This window comes from Haliaeetus albicilla, chromosome 1 (assembly GCF_947461875.1).
Source record: "Haliaeetus albicilla chromosome 1, bHalAlb1.1, whole genome shotgun sequence".
In the NCBI taxonomy this organism is placed as follows: Eukaryota; Metazoa; Chordata; class Aves; order Accipitriformes; family Accipitridae; genus Haliaeetus; species Haliaeetus albicilla.
The window spans coordinates 8937753-8946925 of record NC_091483.1 but is presented as its reverse complement, the minus strand read 5'-3'; positions in this window follow the sequence as shown (position 1 = coordinate 8946925).

Sequence of the window (9173 nt, the reverse complement as noted above, 5' to 3'; positions counted from 1 at the left end):
GGCACGCCACAATGCCGTCCTGGCATGTTTGGGTCTGCCCAAGTCTGACTGCATGGAGGCACACTCTGCCCCTCTGAAGCAAAACCGAATCTCTGCTTTGAGTTGGATTCAGGTAACCAACTCACATGAGCTGTGCTTTGCCAACGTGAGGTCTCATTCCGCTCCTGAAAAGCTTTTCAACATCACCGATGCACCAGCGTCTGCACGGGTCCTCCCCTCCTTGTGGGCTTCACCCAGGAGGTTTCAGTGGGAGCAGAGGTCTGCTTCGAATGGGGAGAGAGGAACCTGGAGGTGGCGAATGCAGGCTGAGCGCTTCGGTCTCCACCACCCAAAGCTTTCCTCGAAGCGTAGATCTCAGCTCTGTTCCCTTGCCACGGTGAGAGGTAACAGCTACAGCAGGTAAAGTAAACTGGTTTCGGACTAGTGCAGGAGCCAGTGCCAGAGAGCAGAGGCTAAGAGGAGATCCTGGTAGCGAGAGGGATTCGTATAAAAACCAGCTGCCTGGTAGGGAAAGAGATCATTGTCTTTATTCCCTCTCACCCGGGTGATGTGGATCTGAGTTACAGAAGGGCAGGATGGATTTATCTGCCCCAGGGACCCCTTTAATGTACAAGCTTTTGGTAACAGGATCTGTGCCCCTCCGCCCCCACCCAGTGTCTTCTGAAGTCTTTGCTCAAGATTTACCTGCCTTGCTGATAATGAACGATCTTATTCATTCTTGACTCCAGAAAGTTATTCCCAAGCTTGCCCAAGGTGCCTGGGACTAATGTGTTTCTATGTAAAAAGAGAGAGAAAATTCAATGGCATTTGACTATACTTACATTATTTTAGGATTTAAAGACATACTGGCTTAACATGCATGGAACAGGTCACTAAGCATTGCAGTCAGAAAGCCAGTTTTCCCCCACATTAGCAGAGTGGTGGCAAATAAAAAACATTTAAAAGAAGGAGCTGAGCTGAAAAAAATGCACAAGACTTCATATAAAAGTTCACAAATGGCCGTACAGTGCCAATTTAAGAGTCACATTTCGAGTATCCTGACCCCTGTGAATGCCAAATTCTTCACTTCACAGGTGTTAAGCACTACACATTAAGCAACACAGTAAGTAACTGAAAGGAGTAGAGCCAAGGCTGCTCAGGGCCCTACTGACCTACAGCAACAAGTGGCCTCACACTCAACTTTAGAAATGCCTCCACAAAAGCAATTTTCACATAGGCTCTGTCCCATCCCCACTGCTAAACGCAGAGTCAATATTTTCCCGGCGTGCACCCACAGAGGCAGAGCCGTCACGCCTGTGCCCTTAGCCCTGATGGGGTGGTAGCTCTCATCCCCACAGCCCTTCCCCAAAGTCCGACCCCAGGTCTCTGCGAGGTTTTTCAGACTGATCGGACTTTGCCTGTCGGTCTGCTGCCTGCGGCTGCCAGGTGCCACGTACCCATCTTGCTGTCGTCCCTGTGCTCCACGGCACTGCCGAACCGGCTGTCCCTCACCCAGCAATCCCAGGAGCCAGACCTTCCGTGCCACGAGTGGGGCGTAAAGGCAGCCTCTCCACGATCCGTGAGCTCTGGTGCTGGAAACGGCGACTCCCTGCTGCACCACAGGCGAAAACCTGCAAGGGAGACTGACAGGTAAAGCATCACTTCATCAGTAAAGAGAGGGGACTCCAAGGGACAGCTTTCTCTGACACAGCTCTGCACCACACGCTAGGAGAGCCACAAACCGCATGCACGCCATTTCCTTGCCACCCATGACTGCCAAATTACTGCCGCAGCAATGGGAGATCTTGCCTACCTGGGTGTCTGTCGGTGGGCTAAATGCGTCAGGGCTGAGGTCATTGCCAAATCCCTGGGAGGACATGGTGACTCTTGCATTCTCAGACCATGAGCTTGAGCAGCTCGTTCTGAAGTTGATGAATTTGCAGGAAGGGTGGCTATGGGGTGAATAAAGTCCATCATATCACTTGGCATCGCTTCCAGCCTCCGCCAAAGGCAGGCTGAGGTTCAGGGTACCCGCGGCCGCGAGGGACAAGGCTGACAAAATGCTCTCAGTGGCTGCATAGCTCTTGAGCAGCTGATGCTAGCCTTTGGTTTGGAAAGAAAGGAAGACTTTGCTGGTAAACATTGGGAAACTGAGCCTTGCAGTAATGATTAATCACTCCGAGGACAGCACGCACAAGGAACGGTGAGAGCCTTCTAGAGATGCCGTGCATTTCAGATCAGGACTGGCCAAAGCCACGTGTCTGCCCCTTTGGGGAAGTCCGGCTTTCCAGTTTCCATTTCGATTCCAAAACAGGGCATTACACCAAAAACGTCATCACTATTTTTTCCATATTGGGGTTGGCAATGCTCCAAATTTTGCATTAAGAAAATGTGGGAAGCCTTAGTTTCCACTTTTTTTGATGCATACAAAAATATCAGTTTTCGTAAGCTCAGAATGTTCTCTGCTGTTTTGAGGATGAGCACAAAACTCTGCTTTTCCACAGGAAATTTCCAAGCTAACTCCCCATGACAGGACATGGCAGGGCAGCTGCGCTCCCACCCTCCTCTCTCCCTGCTGCACCGAGTCTGATATGTGAGCCCCACGCACGCCAGCGTGGAATGACGCTGATGCCCCACGCAAAGAAATGGCGATCTGGAAGTGAGGGGTGTAGTCTTCGAGGTGACCACTAGGTGGGAATGAAACCAGTGCTAGAAACGTCATGGGGCACTGAACTATTCAGGAATACCAACTGATGAACGGGGTTTTTTCCCATCTGCTTGATTTGAGCTTATCGGAAAAAAACAGCTTGGGTGAGTTGGAAAAAAACAACAAGTTTTGACTAGCAATGAACTGGCTGAAATGAAATATCCCGGTTCAGTTATCCCAGAGGAAAGGAAAACTAACTAAATAGGTGAGTACCTCTGGAGAAGAAACAACCCTATGTCAGATTACTTGTCTGTTTCAGAACCTGTATTTTCCACCAGAAGAATCCTTTGGGTGGAAAAATTCCCAGCAAAACTTCGCTGCAGAAAGAGCGCCCTGCATCTCCATGAGTGGAGCGGCTGAATTGCCCAGCTGTGTCAGGTTATCTGCAGGGGGATGTCGTTGTGGAGGCAACGGCTGAGGAGGAATGACGTGAGACAGGACTAAGGAGCGGTAACCGCAGCATCGCCTGGGACAGGGGCACTGCTCGGAGCGGTGGGAGGCTGGCCGGGGAAGACAGCAGCGGTGACCGGGCTCTGGTAGCCCTGACAGCAACCTTTCCCCCATGGGGCCTTTGCAGCCGCTGAGGGTGGGGTTGGGAATACCCTTTCCTGGGGGTTCTTCCCATTTCCAAGACAAGCATGTTACTAGTGAGAAGAAAAGGAGCTGGTTAGAAACCAGGCTACCTGAAAATGACAGTTTAGACTCACTCTGCTGGGTTTTCCAGCTGTTGTAAATCCAGTCTCATTTCTGGTATTTGACCTTCATCATTTAAATGCTCCTGTCCTCCTGGTGAGCTTTCTACAGGGGCTGAAATTTGCTGTGCCTTGGTCTGCTCTCTCAGTGATGCTTGTTCTTGGCATGGGTGGGCTGAGCAGGCGGACCTCCTGAATGAGCTCCAAATGTTTGGGAGGTCACAGGTGCACTGATTTTGTGAGGTCCTGAGTTCTCCTGTTGCCTCCTGACTTCAATACTGTGTCTTTTTTACAGTCTAAAATCTGACCATCTTTTCTTGCCCTCATCTAAGCCCTATTCTTCCCTGATTTTCAGTCCCCTTATTACAACACTTCGGTCTGGTTTCCATCGCCCCCCTCTCAGCAGTGACCTGAAGGCTTATTGCCCTGTTGTTGTGTGTGTTCAGATGGATATTCACCTCCCATCAGCTAGTCTTCTCTCCTGAAATTAACCCCTATTTTCCCACCTCTATCGCCTAAATGACAGCAGTTCTGGGAGAGGCAGCTAAACTGGCTCCTCTTCCTCATTTGTGTGGCTTGTACAACTGCCTCGGCTTCCCGTTATAATGAAGGGCATCGACAACCAACCTGACAAACCACAATAGAAAGAGCCACCATCACAGGACCACTGCCAAACGTGCATGGACAAATGGTGGTTCCCAGCTGGGGCTGGTCCCTGTTCACTATTGCATCTTGTCTGCTAAATTCCTACTGGGTTTTCCTATAAAGAGGCTGATGCCCTCTGGTGACTGGGTTGGAAGGATCAGACTGGCATCCACCAGGGTAGGGCAGAGAGATTTCTCAATATTTTTTGATCAGTTGTTTTAATCTCCCAGTTTGCTGGGAAAGCTTTTAATCATACAGGACGGAATTATATAATGGGAGTGTTGGAGTAATTTAGGTTTGGCACCAGCTTGATTAAAATAATGATGACTATTTGTGCAAGACCAAACTTCTACATTTACTGATGGAACACCTTCCATCTGTCCTTCCTTCCATCCATCCTTTCTTTCCTCCTTCCATCTGTTCCATCCATCCATCCAACCATCCTTTCTTCATCATAAACAAAAAGGAGTACTGCTACAGACCCAGCCCAGATTTGCAACGAGCGCATGATTTGTAAGTCTTTCCAGCCCATTTAACCTCCTCTCTCTCCTCCCTGTGCTCCACACCTGCCCTTCTCATGAGCAGCCCCGAGATGAGGTGCCAGATGCACTGTGCAATCCAAGGCTTGCCTCAGCGGGGACTAGGATCAGTTGTCCAAACGTCCTCCGCCTCTGTGATGTAACCCAAGACGGTCATGGAGGCTTCCTCCAGCTCTTGGCGAACTTGTGACATGACCGGCTGACGCACTGCAAGGAAACCCACTGAGGGGGACACATGACTCACAAAGGCTTGAGATTTCCAAAGCGCCTCTAAGTGACATTACCACGAAGCACGCAACAGGCAAGACGGCATCTAGAGAGAGAAAGGTCAGCCTCCCAAGTTAAATGCATTGCCGTGTCATGTGTTGCGTGGGCCACGGATGAAGAGTGTGTACTAAAGGAGGTTTGGTTTTAACCCCTGCGGTAGCCACGGACATTGTAGTAATGGTAATTCCCGGGTTGGTAACAGTGGGCACACCACAGAGGCTGAAAAAAGTTTCTCTCTCGAGAAGTGATAAGGTGAGGGATGGCTTAAGTTGCTGTGACCACTCCCATTCTGATCACTGCAGTTTCGTGGCAGGCTGATGCTTTTGGAAAGATTTTTCTTCTAATGCTCTCCTAAAAAAAGTCAGATATGTTGCAACCAGGGGAAATATTAACACCAGCAACATTTGCACAGACGCATAGCATTTCAGAGAGTTTACAGTAAGCCTTACTTCAAAAAAGCACCGTCCTTCCACAGAGCACCAAGGGAGGAGTTGTTGCCATTGCTTTCTAGGTCAGACAGCCCCAGGCTTGAAAGCAATCATCAGTTGTCCTTTGCCTGAATCCCAAGAGGCTGGAATGGGTTTCGGATAAAATACACAGATGTGTGGGCAAGAACCCCACAGCAGGGTTACCGACGGGGCAGGTCTGGGATGGGGTAAGTTTTAAAATGATAGGGAGATGTCAAATGGAGCACCCCTGCAGCTGACGGGAGCTGTGGCTGCCCAGTCCTCCAGAGAGCTGCCAGCAAAAGCATCCCAGGCGGAAAAACTGCAGAGCGATACGTTGGTGGCCCCGAGGACACGTAGATGGCCGCGGTATCAGGTGGGTCTCTCCAGTACCAGTCTCTAGCACCTGTCCCCCCCCCTTTTCATGTGCCTAGTCTGCCGTGACGCAGTCTGACACGGGCATGGGAAAACTGCCCTGGCAGGAGTCTGTAACACTTGTGCAGGAGGCGAAGCCGTTCGGTAAGGAAGGCTTAGGCAGGGCAACCTGGGAGGCACACCGCAGGCGCTCTCGCCAGCAGAAAGAGTTGCGGCCAAAGGTGACTCTGACGGTGGGCGGTGCGGGTGAGGAAGAGCTGCACCAGACGGATGGAGGTGGTGCCAGCAGAAACCATGGAAAGAATGAGGGAGGTTCACTCTCTGAGACAAATTATTTGGGGTGTGTCATCAGGACCCAGCTGCGTGGTTGCCGGACTGGCAATCTACGTCCAGCCGGCACAAGCTGTTGAGGTGGCAGGCTGGTATGTGGCCCCAAGCTTTTCAGTTGCTCAATCATGTGCAGGAGTGAGAAAAACAAAGGGTCTGGAAGGGCTGTTATGAGCTGGGAGTAAGATGAGCAACAGGATAGGTGGAGAAAGCCCAAGCCAAATCAAGACAGTCAGCTAAAATGTTAAGACAGATAGAAAAAAACCAAACAAATCCTGCACAGGCCTGAAAGTGGACTATTCCCCTTAGATTTGCCTGACCCAAATAGCAAAAGACATGATGAACCCCAGGCTGTTGCTGCTACTGCAGTTTAAAACTTCTGCAAGTGCAGCAATGGGCATATGGACCCAAGTGCTGCAGCGGAAAGATGCATCTTAAACTACTGTGGCTGCTCAGGTGCAGAGGGGCTGGCAGCAAGCCGGGCCGGGGTCGAGTCTGAAGCTTTTCGGCCACTGGAGCTCTAGTGATGGGACCTCAAATACACGGGGTCGTCATTAACAAAAGCTGGGGTGAGAGGACCGAGTCCCCTTTTGTGACGCTTCTGCCAAGCGGAGCGGAGGAGCGGCAAGGGCAGCGTCTGGGAGTCGGAGCAAAAGCTCGGCCGGGCTGTGCGTGCCTCTGGGCTGAGTCTCCCCGGGGAATCCAGGAAAAGTTTCTGGTGAATGAACAGGGACCGGCCAGAGCAGTTCACGGACAGGCAGGGAAGCCTGAGGGGGGGAAAAAGATGTGTCACCACGTATCCTAACTGGGTCACAGCAAGAACGGAAGGAGGCTCCAAGAATTGATTTTTGCCCCATCTTCCCACTGGGAAAGGCTGCACTAACAAGGCTGTGGCTGGGGTTGCCATTAGCTGTCACCAGTTACCCGGCAGAACAGGTTCCTGTGTGACAACAGGATTACAGGAGAAGAGAGGAAGCGAAAAGCTGAAGAGCAGCTAATAAGGGCCCCGTGACACAGGGTTAACCCAGTTAACCGGGAATGACCAACGATCTCTTTCTAACTTGATGCCGAAGGGAAACACGAAAGACCAGGTGGACCAGGGAAAAATTTGTACCGACCAGACCCACCTTAAACATTGACTGACCCGCACGGAGGACTGAATAAGGACTGATCTGTAGCACTGCCAAAAACGCGCGCTTAAGTTATCTCAGAAGATGGCAGAAGGTAGCCACGGGCTACCTGCACAGACCCAGCACCTCGTGCATAAACGCTACAGGATAACCCAGTGTTTGAAAAAGATGGGCAAGATATCCCATGGTCAGATCAACACAGGCTGTTCTGCAATAGACCTCAAGTCAAAGAGCAAGACCCAGCTTGCCTGCAGCCATAAGGACGTATGCAAAGGGCATCCCTTATATCTCTACATTGCCTTACTTGATCTGGAAGATGTTCTTTGATCAATGTCGCTTAGTCAAGCTTTCCTCCTGAGAAGTGGCGATGAGCAAAGCATCACTTGCTTTGGCTGAGCAGGCCTGGGTCCTGACTGTCCTTCATTTGCCTGCAGGCTTATGGCGGGCAGAAATGACATTGTGGCTGCAGCGTTGGGAAGCTGGTGGTGTACCTGCAGAGAAACCACGAGAGCAGTGTGTGCTAGAAGGTCTGTAGTGAACGCAGTGGAGCAAGCAGCACAGAAAGAAACTCAATTCCAGGCCGTAGCCTTGCAACCAGAGCTCACGGGCAGCAGCCTGGAGCACCTGGGCTCCGCTGCTGTGCGCTGCTGGAGCAATCTATCATGTGTAATGTCAGTCTGCTCGGATCACACCTTTGTTTTGCTAGGTAGACATCCCTCCTCCTCATCACCTCGTGCACTCCCCATTGGGGAGGGAAGTGCAATGAAAGCTGGCAGATTCTGGGCAGAGCTGTTTCATCACACCCCAGGTCCGCCTGACCACACCTTTGCAGTGGTTGGTGCTTGTCAGAGGAAAGATAGCAGAGAAAGTAAGTCCAAGCCAGGAAGCAAGTATCAAGCTGGGGAAGAAGCAGAGCTATCATTTCACGAGACTCATCTTTTCCAAAGGAAGGGGTATAGGCCACACGGCCAGGCCAGAGCACTCCGGCAAGCCTTTCCCACCTTGCCTCCCAGCCCCAACTACAGGGACCCTCCTCAGGTCCCATTCACAGCCCCCCTGTTCTCCAGACACACTCCAACAGCTACATTCCCAAAGACCACTGCTGGCCCAACGACTTGCTGCACCCGGCCTCCTTCTGCCGGATTGCTGCGCGTTGTGTGGACGAGCTCACGTGTTCCCTTTTGTGGCATATCACAGACTGGCTTTACTCAACAGGATGATGCAAGGCAGATTTAAAGTCCTGCTACCTACAAGCTCAGCTGAAATTTGTTACTGGACAACACACAGCAGAAAAGCAAGGAAAGCCACTTCTGAGAATAAGATCCCCCCTTTCATTTGCTTGATCTCAGGAGCTTCTAATACAGAAAGGCAGTTTAAGGACAGAGGGAAAGAGCCAGTTTATGCCTCCACAAGGGCCTCTGGCTGACTGAGAGCTTCTGAAATAGCACTCTCGCTTTGTGATTTCTCAGGTCCCACCACTCTTCCTTACAAAGATCCCATTGCACAGATCAAGAGATCAGAGGTCTCATACCCATAAGCACCAAGCAACGCAAGCCGACACAACTCCCATGGACCTCTGGCAAAGGCCGGGAATGATGTAAAGGTTCTGCTTTTTCTTTTTTCACATCTTGTGATCACACTTGTGATCACACTTTCACATCTTTTCTCACACTTGTGAAAGTGTGAGAAGTGATGGGATTAACAGGGGCGATTCAGATGCTGCAAGAATCCCTCCTGTTCACCAGGAGCCACGCTCAGGGTGCAGCTAAACCCAGTGGACTATCCTATCATTATTTTAGCCCAATGAGGTATCTACATTAAGCCCAAACTGAAAACCTCTCCTTCCCCTGCTCCCAGCTGTATGAAAGACACTATGGCAGAAACACGATGGGGAGGACTGGAGTCCTGGTACTGGTTTCTGAGGGACCCTTCTTCCTGTAGCTACACTCATACCCTGAGCTGCCACATGTTATGGCGTTCAGCTGCAGAGACTGATCAACTTGTGCTGCCGCCTCCCTGCTGTAATCCAAAACATACCCAGCACAACTTTCCTGAGGGTATGGATG